At 40.5% G+C, this 18,589-nt stretch overlaps 1 protein-coding gene across 5 annotated transcripts in view; it reads left to right on the top strand.

Annotated features, from left to right (window-relative positions):
• SETD2 (SET domain containing 2, histone lysine methyltransferase) overlaps positions 1-18,589 on the top strand; it is a 121,729-nt gene that overhangs the window by 71,989 nt on the left and 31,151 nt on the right. Inside the window, exon 13 of one of the 5 annotated variants that reach the window (XR_008629740.1) lies at positions 1,637-1,853. The exons of 2 other annotated variants lie outside the window; for them this stretch is intronic. The gene's annotated coding sequence lies outside the window, so the exon portion shown is untranslated. Of the gene's footprint in view, positions 1-1,636; positions 1,920-18,589 lie in introns of all 5 variants that reach the window. 2 more of the 5 variants (XR_008629739.1, XR_008629741.1) reach the window with 2 other exon arrangements.

Here is an 18,589-nt window from a genome sequence, read left to right as displayed (position 1 = left end):
TGAAACTGGCCTAAGTAAAATGAATAATTTGTTTGGTGTGCACTGTGCTTATTTTCAACATTCTTAGTTTACTGTGTTGAAACCCTTCTTTATGTACGGGACAGTTTTAGTTCTTACTGAACCCACTGACCTCTTACTCATGCTACTCTTTCATCACTTACTGAGCCTTATGAAAAAAAAAATCTGACCTTTGGATAGTCAAGGAAGGATTCATCATAAATCTGCTATGATAGAATACGTGAATATTGGAATTATAGTCAAAGGAGAAAGATGCTTTATGGTCACCTGAATTAGACTTTAATTTAAGGCCTTTTTCATGAGGACACAGGAATCCCTGGAAGAAGTCCTTTTTGTATTTGGAGACTGCTAGTAGAGCATGTACCATGTCTGGGTCAGAAAGGAAGGAGGAAGTAAAGACAAGTATACAAAATATAGAAAAACCTTTTACATAGAAATACAGAGAGAATAGGGATGTAGAACCAGTTCATATTTGTTTGAGACAACTCTAGTTGATGATTTTTTTTTTACTAAGACATAATAATAATTTCTTAAAAACCTCAAGTTCTGAGAAAGTGATTTTTGTTTATATCATGGTAGTTTTTTTCTGTAATTATAAAGGTTGGAATTAGTCTTTGGGATATTCTTACCTCAGATATATGTGGTCTTTTATACTCATGCTGTAGCCAAATATTTTTAATTCTATAAAGTTATTTCTTCCCCTTCTTGTTATCTTTTCCACTCCTATGTAAAATATTAAGCCAGTTGCACAGTACTATGTAACTTGATGATACTCTTGAATGTATGTTTAAGATTTCATTTGTTCTTACAACATATTCTTCTTAACCGTCATACTTTGGATTTACCCAATTCTTAGTATCAAGGAAGCCATTAAATAAAATTTTCCTTCTTCAAATTTTAATTTGCTCTGGAATCATTACCCATCTAGAATTCACATGTGATAAATGTTTCTTCTTTAATGAAGTGTGATGTTTGTTGCACGTTGATGTTGAGATTCTTATTTTATCATTCCAATTAGTGTTTACCTTTATTCTTGTTTCTGACTTCAATATGGTTGTCCTTACAAACAGATGAGAAGCTGTATTTTGCATCTAACCTAAACAGTAAAATTGGGAACCATAATTCAAACATGTATTAGAGAAACACATCAACTTCGATGACTGTATATTCATACTATATTGGCCTTGATGAGAGTTAACTACTTCTGTCCGACTTTCACCTATGTATTCAAGTAGACATTGGCAAAAAAGAAATTTACTCAACCAATCTTAATTAAGCACCTTTTGCCAAGTGCTATGTTAGTTGCTAACTCAATATCAGTCTAAAAATGTATTGATCTAAGATTATGGTCATGTTAGCCACTCCATGCTTCCCTGACCTCCTGGGATCACTGTAACATTGTGGGATATGTGTTCCATTTGGCCTTTCTACTAGATGGACTGAAGAACTAAAAGAGTGCTTCAGATTCTTAATTTTGATTTTTCTCTGAAGGCAGATGATAGGGATCATCAACAAATAAAAGAGGGTGGGAGGGAAGGGAATGAAGCTTCATGAATGACTCTTTGTCCTCCCACATCTGATGATGATCCCCTTTGTAACTTGAACCATTTCCATCTAGCTTCTCAGGGCAGCAAGGAGCTTGTTAACATCACCAGCTGACCATGTGTCTCCTTTTCTCAACTCCATTTTCAACTTCGTGCTGAAGAAAAACAAGAACCTAGCGTGCATTCTGTGAAGAAACAGGAAGATGGTTGGGAAGTTGGATGATGCATGAAAAATATAATAGGTGAAAAGAGGACAGAGGTGGTTAACTCACTGGCGCCGGCGTTATTTTGGTGCGTCCATTGCCGACAATGGATGTCGTTCCGGGAAAATCCCGACTCCTGGCGAGAAAGGATTAAGTGAGCTACTTTTTCTATACCTCTATACACAGGACCAATGCCTTGGGCTTCACAAGGCTTACACACCAGACTCCTAAAGTAGACCTCAACAAGATACATTACCTAGAACACTACACATGGCCACATATTCATTTTCACATTTACTGGGCTACATTTTCAGCAGGGGCATGTGCATATATTTCTTTTTTGCAAGAGAAATTGTTGTACATCACTCCCATGCTGAAAATATACCCTAGACTTTACAGGGCAAAACATCTGGTTACAAGTGAAGATTACTTTAACTTGACTGGAAAATCGTTCATTTGGATCATGAGAAGAAGAGGTAAGGTTCCCAAGAATTTGGCAACATCAATTCAGTTACCTTAAGAGGTTGTGATGGCTAATGATTCCAGAGCCTCTCTTAAAGAATACTTTGGTTACAGGATATGAATCCCTGAGTGAAGTCTGAGTAGTAGAGATTTATACTTTGACTAGATGATTTCGGGATGTTATAAAAAAAAAAAAGTATACAATGGAGACGTTACTGGTGCTGTTTGAGCAAATCGATGAGCAATATATAAGGGTGTGTGTGTGTGTGTGTGTGTGTGTGTGTGTGTGTGTGTGTGTGTGTAGCAAGTCGATGAGCAATGGGATGACAGTGACAGCATATATAAGGGTGTGTGTGTGTGTGTGTGTTCCTGGTAGGGATGTTATATATGTACGGTGGGGTGTGTGTTCCTGGGAATCAAACCCAAGGACCTTGTATGTGCCTGGCAAGTGCTCTACATCAGAGCCACAACCCTCGCCCTGAGTTGAGCTCTTCTTAATGGCTGTTCATGTTCTTTTTCATCTTTATTTCATGATGTTATCATTAATTAAGGAAACATTTTCCTAGAAAGCTAGGCATTAAATTCTACAGAAAAAAAAATTAAAAACCTAATTTCCCAGCTATGCAATTTGAGTCACTGCTTGGGATTTATGTTACTAACTGATGCAGATACATGAAATCTGCTAAGCATCATTTAAAAATGAAGTTAATTTTTTTTTTTTTTTTTTTTTTTTTTTTTTTTTTTTTTTTTTTGCTTTTTGGGTCACACCTGGCGATGCACAGGGGTTACTCCTGGCTCTGCACTCAGGAATTACCCCTGGCCATGCTCAGGGGACCATATGGGATGCTGGGATTTGAACCCGGGTCGGCCGCGTGCAAGGCAAACGCCCTACCCGCTGTGCTATCTCTCCAGCCCCAAGTTAATGTATTTTTGCAATAAACACCAAATCCTAAGTAGAGATTATTTTTGTATCTATAAAGATTGCTGTAAAAATTTTTCTTTAAATTTGGACTTATTAAAGAATGCTGTTTTTAGGGTCCAAAAAGATATACAATGGGCAAGGTGTTTACCTTGCATGGGGCCAACCCGGGTTCAAAATCTGACATCCCATAATCTCCGCTGAGCACTTCCAAGGGTAACACCAGAAACAAATTTTAAAAACAGAATGCTATTTTAGATTCTGTTCCTTCGAAAATACTTGTTTCTTGCTAAAAGACCAATATGTTTCTTGGGGCTGGAGCAATAGCACAGCAGGTAGGGCATTTGCCTTGTGCACAGCCGACCCGGGTTCGATCCCCAGCATCCCATATGGTCCCCTGAGCACTGCCAGGAGTAACCCCTGAGCATTGCCAGTTGTGACCCAACAAGAAAAAAAAAAAGAAAGAAAGAAAAAAAGACCAATATGCTTCAGATATTTTCATCTAAATCAGGGGTTGCTCAAATCTTCCCCACTATCTTATTTTCTTGTTTTTTGTGTTTGTTTTTTAACTTGTTTCTATTAAGGCTATTCCTAGATTTGCTTGGCTTGGTGTGATGCTAGACATGCAATGCTGAGGGCTAATAGAATTACAACCCATTGATGCTTCGGAAGCCTTGTAGAGTTAAGGATTGAATGCAGGGTCTTTCACATGCCAGGCATGCTCTCTGCCACTGTGCTACTCTCCAACCCCAGATCATTTTGTAATATAGCCATGCTTATTCATTTCTATGCATTTATCATGATTGCTTTTGTGTGGAATTGATGAAAGTTATCAAGTAGTTGATTCAGACTGGATGGCCAACATAGCCTGAAATATTTACTGTCATTCCTTTTTTTTTTTAAATGAATTTCCGTGAGTTACAGTTGCAGGTTTACAAACCTGCATGCTTACATTTCAGTCATACAATGATCTAGTGTCTTATCCTTTAAGGAAAAGGTTTGCCAACATTTGATCTGAATGATAAAGTATATAATCTGGCTATTCTGAACATTCAGAGATTGAAGGAACTTGTTTGAGCTCTTAATTCTGTTATCCTAAAGATAAAATGATAATGTCTTTGTAGACTGTGATGTTAGTTTTTCTTTAAAGTCTTGTCTCTTGAGGCTAGAACTATAGTATAATATGTAGGGTGGTTGCGTAGCATGCTGCCTACCCTGGTTTGATTCCTGGCATCCCATTGTCAGTGCTGACAACCCAAGTCTAGTCAGCACTGCTGGGTGTGGACAAGAAATTTTTTTAATTAAGGGGGGGAAAAAAAGATACAGTAAAAGATAAATACTTCTCAGAGAGCCCAGCAAGCTACCGAGAGTATCCTGCCCACACAGCAGAGCCTGGCAAGCTACCTGTGGCATATTCAATATGCCAAAAACAGTAACGATAGGTCTCATTCCCTTGGCCCTGAAGGAGCCTCCAATCGTTGGGAAAGCCGAGTAAAGGAGGCTGCTAAAATCTCAGGGCTGAGTGTAATAGACATGTTACTGGTGCCCGCTCGAGTAAATCAACAAACGGGATGACAGTGAAGAAAAAAAAAAAGGATTGAAATAGGTTACATATACATAAAATCGTATGTTTTTTTGTCAGTGCCACAAACCACACCTAGCACTTCATATGTGTTTTTACCCACTGAGCTATTTGCCTAGTCCTAGGAGATGTTACACATTATATGATTACTGGACTAGATATTTATGGAATCTTGTTCTTTCCTTAGCACTATGGTCATCTGAGTTGAATATTCGAGAGTAATAACTGATAACTTGACAGGAACTAGTAAACATAATTAAAATACATTTTCCTTCTTAGTATAGTATTCTTACCTCTTTTTGCTTGTTTCATGTTTGGTTTTCATTGAACCACACTCAGCTGTGCTCAGGGCTTTCTTCTGTGCTCAGTACTCAGTGCTCAGTACTGGCAGGTCTCAGGGGACCTTAGGGGGTTCTGGGGATCAAACCCAGATCAGCTGTGTGCAAGGCAAGCCTCCTACCTGCTGTACTGTGGCTTCAACCCCAGTGTTACTATTCTTGGCAGGGACGGAGGGCACACCCAGCACAGTGTTCAGGGCTTCCTTCAAGTGCTGCATTCAGGTCACTCCTCTCGGGCTTGGGAGACCGTATAGAGTGCCAGGGATCAAATCCAGGCCACCTGTGTGCAAGGCAAGCACCCTACCCACTGTATTGTCTCTGGCCCCTGACCCCAGTATTCTTATCTTTTACTTATAACATGATTTCAAACTTAAAAATTGCAAGAATAGTTTTGTGTGTATTCTGCACATAATATAGATGATAGTGAAAACTAGGAAAAATAGCCAAAAAATAGTTTTACAAAGATTTTTTCTGATGTTTTGCATCATTTGTTTTAATTTATATTTTGGGAGGTAAGGAGGTGAGAGTGACTGTGCTCAAGGACTATTCCTGTCTCTGCTCAGGAGTGCTCAAAGAACCATATATGTTCTTTGTCAGGGATTGAACTAGGTTTAGACACGTGCAAGCAAGCACCTTAACCTCTATACTATCTCCCTAATTATAATTCTTGTAAGTTTAAACAATAAGTTATACTATCTAGATAATAGGTTATTTAGACTTCATTTAGAGTTTACATATTTCTCCACTAAAACAAAATTAATTTGGGGAGGTCCATAATCTAAGATGAAGTGTAATAGTGAGTTGTATCTCTTGTATCTTTTTGTCTGAAATAGTTTATTGGGTCTGAAATTTTATTTTCTTTGGATTCTTGTCATGCTTTTTTATCAGGAGTATTAAGTTGTGTTTTTCTCATAATTGATTTGTCCTAATACTGGCATTGTCATCTTTGACCACTTGGTTAAGATGGTTGTCTGTCAGATTTTTTAAAGTAATTTTTCCCTTTATAATTAAAAAGTGCAACATTGATCCCCATTTAGTAATACATAAATTTCATTATTCACTAAATTTATTTATTAATGTCAACAGCCAATGATTTAGCTGAATTAATTATAACTTAATGGTTACCAAATGATTTTCCAATATTTAATTTTTGTCATTTTGGTTGGCATTGTAAAAAATTTATTTCCATGTCCCCTTGTGGTTGTTGTGATAACTGGGGCCCCACACAGTGTGATGCCGGGAAGGGTGGGGTTTGCATACATTGTGTATGCACATTTTGCTTACCAGGTGTTGCATTCTTTAATTGTGCTATTGTTTTTCGTTTTGGTTTTGATTTTTGGATCACATCCAGCAATACTTAAGGCTTACTACCTGACTCTGCATTTAGGGTTTATTCCTGGTGAGCTCACGGGACCAAATAGGGTGCCAGTTGGAACACCTTCAAAACAGGCACCCTACTCGCTCTAGCATCTCTCCAGCCAGTAGGGCAGTTCTTGCACATTTTGATTGCAGTACTTACTGGGAAGTATGAATTTAATTTCAGTGTTTGTCAACGGCTGCATACCTGGCTGCCATCTTTTTTTCCTCTTTCATTTTTTTCCTTGAATCACCATGAGATACAAAGTTGTTTATGATTGCTCAAGTCTCAGTCATACAGTCAAAACCAGTTCTCTCACCAGGGCACATTTCCGCCACCAATGTTCCAGTTTCCCTCGAATCTACCCCACCCTGCCCCCACAGTCTGCATCTAGGACAGACCTCTCTCCTCTCTCCCTCCCTCCCTCCCCCCTCTCTCTTTCTTCCCCTCCTTTCCTCTTCTCCTCCCCCTCATTTTCCTTTTTGGCGTTGTAGTTGCATTACTGTTAACTGAAAGGATATTGTGCATATCCGCTTTATCTCCTTTCAGCATGCAGTTTGTGTCCAGAGTGATCATTTCAACTCTCATTGTCATGATGGTTCCTTTTCTGTCCTAACTGCACTCTTCCTCCCCCTTGGTGGCAAGCATCCTACAGTGGGAAGCATCCTCCTGTGTGTGGGTATAATTTAAATACTTTTTTAAAATACGTGTGTGTGAGTATGTGTGTTTGTGTGTGTATTCTGCAAATGAGTGCAGTTCTTGTTTGTTTGTCACTTTCTCTTTTCACTCAGCATGATACTCTCCATGTCCGTCCATGTATAAACTAATTTCATGACTTTGTTTTTCCTAACTGCTGTGTAGTGTTTCATTGTATAGATGTATCATAGTCTTTATTCACTCATCTACTCTCGGGCACTTGAGTTGTTTCCAGATTTTTGGCTGTTGTGAACAGTGTTGCAATGAACATAGGCTTGCAGATGGCTTTTCTGCATTTTGGTTTTTGGCTTACGGTATATTCCCAGGAACAATGTTGGCTGGATTGTATGGAATTTCATTTTCTAGGTTTGTTTTTTTTCTTTTTGGGTCATACCCGGCAATGCACAGGGGTCACTCCTGGCTATACACGCAGGAATTTTTTTTTTTTAAAGTGATAGTCCAATTTATTTTTTTTTAAATTTATTTATTTTTAATTAGAGAATCACCGTGAGGGTACAGTTACAGATTTATACACTTTTGTGCTTATACTTCCCTCATACAAAGTTTGGGAACCCATCCCTTCACCAGTGCCCATTCTCCACCACCCGTAAACCCAGTGTCCCTCCCACCCTCCCCAATCCCATCTCCCCCCCACCCCACCCTGCCACTGTGGCAAGGCATTCCCTTCTGTTTTCTCTCTCTAATTAGCTGTTGTGGTTTGCAATAAAGGTGTTGAGTGGCCGCTGTGCTCAGTCTCTAGCCCTCATTCAGCCCGCAACTCCCTTCCCCCACATGGCCTTCGACTACAATGTAGTTGGTGATCGTTTCTCTGAGTTGACCTTTCCCCGGAACGTGAGGCCAGCCTCGAAGCCATGGATACACGCAGGAATTACTCCTGGCGGTGCTCAGGGAACCATATGGGATGCTAGGAATCGAACCCGGGTCGGCCTCGTTCAAAGCAAACACCCTACCCGCTGTGCTATCATTTCAGCCCCTCATTTTCTAGGTTTTTTTTTTTTTTTTGAGGAATGTCCATATTGTTTGCCAGAATGGCTAGACCAATTGGCATTCCCACTAACAGTGAATGAGAGTCTCTGTCTCTTCACATCCACACCAACACTGTTTTTTCTTTTTGGTGTATGGCATCTCATCTGTGGCATGAGATGATATCTCATTGTTTTTGCATCTCCCTAATAATAAATGATATAGAGCACTTCCTTAGTTGCCTTTTGGCTATTAGCGTTTCTTCTCTGAGGAAGCTTCTGTTTATCTCTTCTCCCCATTTTTTCATAGGGCTGTTTGTTTTGTTTGTGTTGTTGTTAAATTCTACCAGTGCCTTATATATCTTGGATATTACCCCTTATCAGATGAGTGTTGCGTAAATAATTTTCCCCATACTGTGACCATTGAAACAATAAAAAGAAAAAACAGAAGCAAAAACTTCTTAGTTTAATGTAGTGCCATTTGTTTATCCTTGCTTTTACTTGCTTGCTCAATGGTGTTTCATCTTAAAGATGCCTTTAGGGATTGGAGCAATAGTACAGCGGGTAGGGTGTTTGCCTTGCACACAGGCCAACCCAGGTTCGATCCTCGGCATTCCATATGGTCCCCTGACCACTGCCAGGTGTAATTTTTGAGTACAGAGCCAGGAGTAGCCCCTGAGCATCTCTGGGTGTGACCCCAAAAAGCAAATAAATGAAGATGATTATTTTAGCTTCAATGTCTTGGAGAATTCTGCCTGTTTTCCTCTATGTACCTTATGGATTCAGGTCTAATATCAAGATCTTTAATCCACTTTAATTTGATTTTTTTGTGCATGGCATTAGAGATCGGAGGTTTATTTATTTTTTAATGTTGCTGGCCAGTTTTTCCAACACCACTTGTTGAAGAGACTTTTCTTGCCCCACTTCATATTTTTTTGGCTGCCGTCTTTACATATTTCAGCCATAGTGTTTGCATGCTTTTGGTTTCTGTACTTTGGAACTTGCATACTTTGTTTTGATGCCAGGATTCCCCAACACAACACCAATATTTGCTTCCCACATGTTTTGATGCTGAGAATCAAACTTTGCATCATACTTGCAAGCAGGTGCTTTGTCATTGAACTTTCTGGGCACCTTGGTGGGCTGGGGGGTGGGCGGTGGTGTGTGTGTATGTGTGTGTGTGTGTGTGTGTGTAAGCAAGAATTTTTATTGGGCTCATATTTACTTTTGTATTCATTGATCTAATTAAATTCAGGGACTCTTGTTTTATTTACTGGATTAGGATCTATCCATTTCATTTTTAAATTGGTGTTTAAATGATCACTTACAGCCAGTGAGAGACCCAGTAAATTACATTCTCTGTAATTTTGACATGTTTTCTTTTTTTTCAACCTCATACAACTTGCTGTTTTAGGCTTTTCTTCTACTTTGTCCTGGAATCTGCCATTTCTACAAGAAACTTGTTCTTTGTGCGGGAAATGATCATTAGAAACTAAGATCCAGGCTAAAATTCTTTCTTTCCTCACTTTCTTTCCGTGGGGTTGAAATCCATAATCTCACACATGCAAGTTATATGTGCTTCCACTAAATCACCTCGGCGATCCTTCTTTGCCATTTTTCCTTATTTATATTTTACTTAATTTAAACACTGATTTACAAAGTTCATCAGAATACAGTTATTATAGGCATTAAATGTTCCAATATCAATCCCACACACCATTATGACTTTCCCTCCACCATTGTCCCCAGTTTCCCATCCAGCATCCCCAAGCGCCCTCCCCACTGTACTGTTGCCCCGGTAAGTGCCTTAATTCCTTTAATATCTGTCTGGATCAATAGTATTAGTCTTTAAGAATATATATAGGGGGCTGGAGCAATAGCACAGTGGATAGGGCGTTTGCCTTGCACGAGGCCGACCCGGGTTCGATTCCCAGCATCCCATATGGTCCCTTGAGCACCACCAGGAGTAATTCCTGAGTGCAAAGACAGGAAGTAACCCCTGTGCATTGCCGGGTGTGATCCAAAAAGCAAAAAAAAAAAAACCCAAAAAAACAAAATAAAAATAAAAATAACGTATTTTTTAAGTTTAGATACTGTAATGTACAAAGTTATTTAACAATAGGATTTCAGGCATACGATGTTCTCATCTCTAATCCCACCACTCTGATCCCTCTCCTCCACCAATTCCCTCCCACCCCCAGCTTGACTCTTTGACTGATGCCTTTTTAAGTTTAATGTAGTTTGGGTCCCATACTTCCAGTAGCATTGGGTTGTAGTGGCTAAGGCCCCTGACCCTTGCTCCCTGCGTTATTTCCAGACCACCTCTTCTTGCTCTCTCTTTCTTTCCGAATGTTTTGCCCATCTTTAATACCTTTTGTTTCCTTGATGTGTTATTTCACATGCCACAGATTAGTGAGAATTTGTCCTTTGTCCAATATTTGTCCCTGTCCTTCTGATCTACTTTACTTAACATGAGACCCTCCAAATTGTATGATTTCATCATTCCTTGTGGCTGCAGAGTATGTAGCTCCATTGTGTATGTATACCATGCCTTCATTATGTGCTGTTTCTTTTGATGGATGCCTGGATTTTTCTGGCTATTGTAATAAGTTGCAGTGAACATAGTTGTATATGTGGCTTTTTGTTTTTGTTTTGGATCTACATCCAGCAGTGCTCAGCGTTTACTCCTGATTCTGTGTTCAGGAATCACTGGGACCTATGGATGCCAACGATCAAACCTGAGTCATCCTCTTGCAAAGCAAGCACCTTTGTACTATGTCTCTGGCCCCATATGGATTTTTGAATGTGTGATTTTTTTATCTCTATATTGCCTACAGTGTTATCTTTCCCGCCTGCCCCCCCACACACACACACTTTTTTTTTATATGACTTTTTTTTTTATATCACCATGTGGAAAGTTACAAAGTTTTCAGGTTTATGTCTCAGTTATACAATATTCAAACACCATCCCTTCACCAGTGCCCATATTCCACCACCAAAATCCCCAGTATACCCCCTGCCACTGCCCCCCCCTCAACTGTATGACTGATGAATTTCACTTCATTTTCTCTCTACCTTGATTACATTCCATATTGCAAAACAAAACTCATTATTATTGTTGGAGTTTCCCCCCAGGGAAGACAGCCCTACTAAGGAAGCATTTGATAATTGGTTTGTCATTAAAAGATTGTATATTTTCAGTTTTTAGAAAAGGCCGCGTGGCTCGGATGTGTTCCAGTCCCGTAACCCGGAGCCATGTTAGTTGCTGCTCAGTGTCGCCAGGGTTCCATCCGGAGAAGGTGTACCAGCTGTACCTCCTCCGTCTGGATCCCTGGTGTTGTTGGCCCGGATTCGGGTCCGGAGCATTTCTCCGGCCGCGTTGCTCACCAGACTGCCTGGCCTCTTCTCTGTTGAAGGTGGGAAGATGGCGCCGAGGGTGGGTCGAGGGCGTGACTTCCGGCGGCCGGGACCATTTGGAGTTCGGGCAGACGCTGCCCCATTCCAGTGCCCCCCCCCCCCCCCCTCCGGCTCGGATGTGTTCCAGTCCCACAACCTGGAGCCGTGTTAGTTGCTGCTCAGCACACACACTTTTTGGGTCACACTCAGCGATGCTCAGGGGTTACTCCTAGCTTTGCACTCAGGAATCACTCCTGGTGGTACTTAGGGGACCATATGAGATGCTGGGAATCGAACCTTGGTCGGCCCTGTGCAAGGCAAACACCCTACCCGCTGTGCTCTCACTCAAGCCCTACAGTGTTATCTTTTAATTTAAAACCACAGATTTATCAACAGAAATCTCTAGTAACATCACAGAGCCACTGTTACTCAAAGATCAAAGTATTTCTTTGTCTAATCTTTCCCAACAGTTTCTTTTATTAAGTGCATGAATCACTTAAGATTGTCCATATGTATTCATCTTTCTGTGTTCTTGTTCTTATTACACGAAATATCCTTTCCATCTTTCAAAAATATCTTTAGAGTTGTAGTTGCAGTTTGTTTTCCTTTTCTCTATTTGCAGTGGTAGTAATCATAGCAGATTTCAAACTAAAACTTTTGACTTTCTCCTCTCTGGACCATTAGATTTTTTAAGGAAAATAACTATTTCTTTTTTTTTATTTTTATTTTTTTCTTTTTGGGTCATACCTGGCAATGCTCAGGGGTTACTTATGGATCTGCACTTAGAAATTACTCCTGGCTGTGCTCACGGGACCTATAGGATGCCGGCGATCGAACCCAGAGCTAATACCCTACTTGCTATACTATTGCTCCAGCTCCACAATCACTATTTCTTAATCTTTGTTATATTTTTATTATAGTATCTTAAGGGAAATTTTAGATTTGGAGTTAATTTGCCTGGAAAACTGAAATTGGGGAAACATTTAATAATCATCACCTCAGTTCTTCAGTGATATCAGCGTGAATATATGTTTATACACACTATGGGCTAGAGAGACCTTGGAAGCAGAGACTTGAGTCAGCTATTCACTTTTTATGCTCCAGTGAGTATGCGTACTGTATGTGTATATATCTATATATGTATATACATATACCTAAATAACTGAATAGTTCACTGATTGTTTATATTAATTTTCCAAAGTTTTTCCATTATTTGTCCAAGAGTTGTTAAGTCTTTTAGAAGTAGTATTAATAGGGGCCAGAGAGATAGTATAGTGGGTAGGGATCTTGTTTTGCATGCATTTGTGTTTGATCCTTGGCATCCTGTATGGTTCCCTGAGCACTGGCAGGAGTGATTCCTGATGCTGAGACAGTAGTAAGCCCTGAGTATTACCAGTTGTAACAGCAACAACAAAAACCAATAAAAATAATGTTATGGACCTGGAAAGATAAACTACCTTGCATGCAGCTAATCCAGGTGCAATCTCCAGCATCACATATGGTCTTTGAGCACCACTGGGTGTGATCCAGAAACAAATTTAGTTGAACAGGTTCATTCAACAGATAACTTAGCTTTCAGCTAATGTCAGACACTCCTCTTGGTGCTAGAGATAAAGCAAAAAAAAAAAAAAAAAGTGTTTGGCATTTAACAATTTTAGCTTTGGCCTGAGTAACACCACATTGGGCCCTAGCATCAAGCTGTCAGACATACACTGTCTGGTCTATTATATCCAGAAATAGCTCTAAGGGGGCTGGAGTGATAGCACAGCGGGTAGGGCGTTTGCCTTGCACACGGCTAACCCAGGTTCAATTCCCAGCATCCCATATGGTCCCCTGAGCACGTCCAGGAGTAATTGCTGAATGCATGAGCCAGGAGGAACCCTTGAGCATCGCTGGGTATGACCCAAAAACCAGAAATAGCCTTAAGTACCACCAAGGAGGGCCCTTCCAAAACCAAAATTTTCATAAATTTTATTGTTAGGGCCTTTCCAGTGTTGATAAGGAGTGGAGGGATTAAATCTGAGTTTGCAGACTCAGTTTTATATACATGTTTGATTAGATTTTGGCTTTGGGGAGTGAGGGAAGCACAGGGTACATCCTGTTACGTTCAGAGGACCATATGGTAAGGGGAGATTAAGCCCAGACTCCCCATATGTGGAGCATATGCTCCAGCCCTTTGAGCAATCTCCCTTACCTCAACAGCTCTGAATGAGAGGGTCAAGTCGGTAACTCTCTAAGGCTTTCAGCCTAGATTAGTAGGTAGAACTTGTTTTCCCATAGTGTTAGACACACACTAATAATAACGTAGCTCTTTGTCTCTATTCAGTTGTAATTACCTACCTGTGAACACCAAAATTCTATTTCTACTTATTAGCTTATCTCTTTTCTTTTTTTGGGGGTGTTGGTTTTCGGGTCACACCGGCGATGCACAGGAGTTACTCCTGGCTCTGCACTCAGGAATTTCTCCTTGCAGTAGTGTTTAGGGGACCATACAGGATGCTGAGAATTGAACCCGGGTTGGCCATGTGCAAGGTAAACACCCTACCTGTTTTGCTATCACTATAGCCCCCTTATCTCAGTTTTTGAACGGAATTAAAAATTAATTCTTGGGGGGCAAGAAGAAAGCACAATGGGCTGAGGGCATGCTTTGTATGCGGGAGGTCCTGATTCGATCCCTGACACTACATTGTCCCCCAAGCACCACCAAATGTGCCCCCAAAAGTAAAAAAAATATTTTGTATATGAGAAATAGTTCAAAGAAACTGAGTATGTATTTCCATGAAGTCGGTCCATATTTGATTCCCAGTACCAGATAATCACCACCTGAGAACTACCGTGTGTGAAAACCTCTGAGCACAGTAGAAGTAGTGCTAAACAGCCTTGCACATGACTTGAGTTAAATAGATACAGACCTCATCCTTTAGGAATTTTGTAGTTTAGTAAGAAAATGAAAGTAAATGTAATGATATGGACAAAAACACCAATATAGATATTATAAATATATAGATATTAAATATATAAATAAAAATGTTAAAATATATTGGGGGGGCAGAGAGATAATAAAGCAGGTAGGGTTGCTTGCCTTGCATGTGGCTGACCCGTTCAATCCCCAGCACTTCATATAGTTCCCTGAACACCGCCCAGAATGATTTCTGAGTACAAATCCAGGAGTAATCCCTGAGCATCGCCAGATGTGGCCTAAATAAAACAAAAACAAATTGTGTGTGTGTGTGTGTGTGTGTGTGTGTGTGTGTTTGTACACATATACACATTTGAGGTCAGGTGATAGTACAGTGGATAGGGCTTACCTTTGCATGTGTCTGATTCAGGTTTGATCTCCAGTATCCTATATGGTCCCCTGAGCCCCTCCAAAAGTGATCCCTGAGTGCAGAGCCAGGAGTAAGTTCTGAACACCACGACACACACAAATCCCCAAAAATGTTTATTTTAGGGCCAGAGAGCTAACTCAGAAGGCAAAGTGCTTATTTATATACAGTAGATCCCATTTATTTCCTTGCACCCCTGTGGGGAGTGGTCCCCTAGCACTGTCAGATGTTACCCCTGAAAAATATTTTATTAACCACCACTACTGAATCAGTATCCTAGTTGAGATCTGTATAATGAATTAATATGACCACTTGTAATGAATACTTATCATGCCCAAACCTTATGCCAAAAAGACTAAATCTGTGTAGTTCTCAGATACCTATATCCCTTGAAATGTCTATTCTGAACATTCTTCAGGAATCAACATGTCATCTTTTTCTTTGTTTTTCGACTTTCCAGTTCATGCTGGGGGTGATCAGAGCCACATCCCCTGGTGTTCATGGGCCATGTGGTGTAGTGATAAGGATTCCAGCCCTTTGAGATATCTCCTCTGTCCAACATGTCATCTTTTTGGAAAACAGATTACATTGCTAAACACACCAGTCATTTTCAAACCTTTTAAGTTGTCTCTGTAGTGTGGGCAAATGCTGATAAGTAACATTCCCCCACCCCCAAATTTGGTAACCTCTCTGAGTAGTTAGCAAAGGATCCATACAGAGCTTAGATTGTCAGCTTTGATCTCCCTATTTTTATTGCTGGTTTTCTTATTCCCAGCCGTGTACCTAGACATCTGGACGATTTTAAGCATCTCTCTGTGGATCAGGGTGTATATCCTCTCAGTAGGCAAAGCAGCCTAAGAGGAGAGGGAGCTCTGGAGCTCAACTGGCTCAGACTGAGATCAGGCATGGCCTCAAAATAGTCTCTCAAATTCTTTTCTGTGACATTTGAGTGAGATAATACAGTCAGTCTGTGGTCCTCAATCTTCTCCCAGCATTAGGATTACTGGCGAGCTTCTGAAAAATACTTTTGCCTGAGAGACATGCCCAGAGTTTTAAGACTCAGTTTGTCTCCAAATGACATTTCTATAAAAAGTTCTCTGAGGGGCTGGAGAGATAGCACAGCGGGTGGGGCGTTTGCCTTGCACGCGGCCGACCCGGGTTCAATTTCCAGCATCCCATATGGTTCCCCCAAGCACCGCCAGAGGTAATTCCTGAGTGCAGAGCCAGGAGTAACCCCTGAGCATTGCCGGGTGTGACCTAAAAGATGCAAAAAAAATAATAATAAAAATAAAAAATAAAAAGTTCTCTGAAATAGTCTAGTTATTCACCTAGAGTTGGGAATCAGCTTTAATGGAGGTCCTATGTAGAAAAGGCTAGGAGGGTGTAGGATGCCACTTAGATACATTTTTTAAGTCCCCCAAATGACTTTCCTTTCTTAAAATAATGCTGTTAGACTGTTTACAATAGCCAGAATCTGGAAAAAACCCAAGTGCCCAAGAACAGATGACTGGTTAAAGGAATTTTGGTACATCTACACAATGGAACACTATGCAGCTATTAGAGAAGATGAAGTCATGAAATTTGCATATGGGTGGATCAACATGGAAAATATCATGTTACGTGAAATGAGTCAGAAAGAGAGGGATAGACATAGAAAGATTGCACTTATTTGTGGGATATAAAGTAACAGAATGGGAGACTAACACCCAAGAACAGTAGAGATAAGTACCAGGAGGATTGCTCCACAACTTAGAAGACAGCCTTGCATGTTGGAGGAAAAGGCAGCTCAGATAGAGAAGGGACCACCAAGTAACGGGTTACTTGGATTGGGAGATGTGTGCTGAAAATAGACTATAGATCGAACATGATGGCCACTTAATACCTCTACTGCAAACCACAGCACCCAAAAGGAGAGCAAAAGGGAATGCCCTGCCATAGAGGCGGTGTGGGGTGGGGGTGTTGAAAGGGATCCTGGGACCGTTGGTGGTGGAAAATGGGCACTGGAGAGCTGGGTACTCGACCATTGTATGACTGAAACGCAAGCACGAAAATTTAAGTCTAACTGTACTTCATAGTGATGCACTAATAAATTTTTTAAAAAATAATGCTGTTAGGTATATATATCTATATCATCTAATACTAGCTAGAAATTTAAAATGTTCTGAAATTAGACCATCTTCTGTCACAATCTTGGCTGACTGCTAAATCTTTTAAAGTTTTTCCACCGTTATATGGAGTCAATAGAACTTACCTCAGGGGTGGGTTGGGAGCTCAACTAATTCTTTGGATAGGAGATAGGCCAAGGAGTAGAGCATATGCTATTCACTATTCATGTAGATTTTCTTAAGTTCAATCTCTGATACTGCGTGTCCCTCTTGAGACTACACTGATCAGCTGAGTATCACGGGAAGTGACCCCCAAGCATTGCTATTAAGAATGTTGAAATGCTTAGTATGCTACTTAGTTTGTATAAGATATCCGCACACTTAATAATGCCATGTTTATTAAATCATTTAAGTTATGTAATATTGAAGGAGTTTTTTGTTTCTGTTTTTTTGTTTTTGTTTTGTTTTGGGGGGGCCACACCAGGCAGTACTCAGGGCTTTCTCCTAGCTCTGCACTCAGGAATAACTCATAGTTATTGGGGTACCTCAGATCAGAACCAAGTCAGCTATGTGCAAGGCAAATGCCCAATCTTGAAGTATTATCATTCCAGTCTCTTTGAAGTTTTAAAATCTGCATTCATATAAATTGCCCTGTATCATTGTGGTACACATTTGTCATTTTTAATGACAACTTATTAACATTTTAACCTTGCTCGGTTTTGTTACGTGGTAAGAAATGTTGAAGTAAATGTCTTATTTTCCACAAATATCACAGGAACCAGCAATCATATGGAAAGAGTTCTTTGTCTTGTATACTTGCTAGGAAATTATTATTGAATTTGGAGCTGGAATGATAGTACAGCGAGTAGGGTGTTTGCCTTGCATGCAGCCAACCCGGGTTCGATTCCCAGCATCCCCATATGGCCCCATGAGCATCACCAGGAGTGATTCCTGAGTGCAGATCCAGGAGTAACCCCTGTGCATCTCCAGGTGTGACCCCCAAAAAAGAAATTGTGACTGAATTACAGGCGTGGTAAGCATTTAAAGATTAGGAATCAGGGTAATAGTTCAGAAGATGGTATGTTTTCCACGTGTGCGTGCAACCTAGCTTGGTTCTATCCCTGGCATCCAAGTCCCACCAGGAATGATTCCTGAGTTCAGAACACCAGGAGTAATCCCTGAGCACAACCAGTTGTGTTTCCCCTCCCTGCCAAATATTTTTAAAGAGAGCGTATCATGTGAAATACCATTGGGAATATGGACCTACCATTTATTTACCTCATGAGATGAATATATAAATAAACATGGTGCCCAAGAGCTACTAGAGAGAGTGAGTAGAATCAGGAATTGTCAGGGAGCAGAGCAGCAGGTTCTAGGTCTAGATTCATACTGTAAGAACAGGTACCTTAAGACTTGAAGACTTGGGGCTGGAGCGATGGTACACCGGGTAGGGCTTTTGCCTCGAATGCGCCTGATCTGGGTTTGATTCCTAGCATTCCATATGGTCCCCTGAGCACCGCCAGGAGTAATCCTAAGTGCAAAGCCAGGAGTAACCCCTGTGCATCGCTGGGTGTGACCAAAAAGTCAAAGAAAAAAGAAAAAAAGACTTAAAGACTTGGGACCAGAGCAATAGTATAGTGGGCTCGATCCCTGGCATCCC

This window comes from Sorex araneus, chromosome 4 (assembly GCF_027595985.1).
Source record: "Sorex araneus isolate mSorAra2 chromosome 4, mSorAra2.pri, whole genome shotgun sequence".
Taxonomy (NCBI): domain Eukaryota; kingdom Metazoa; phylum Chordata; class Mammalia; order Eulipotyphla; family Soricidae; genus Sorex; species Sorex araneus.
Note: the sequence above shows the minus strand (reverse complement) of the source record. Positions and strands in the feature narration are given on the sequence as shown.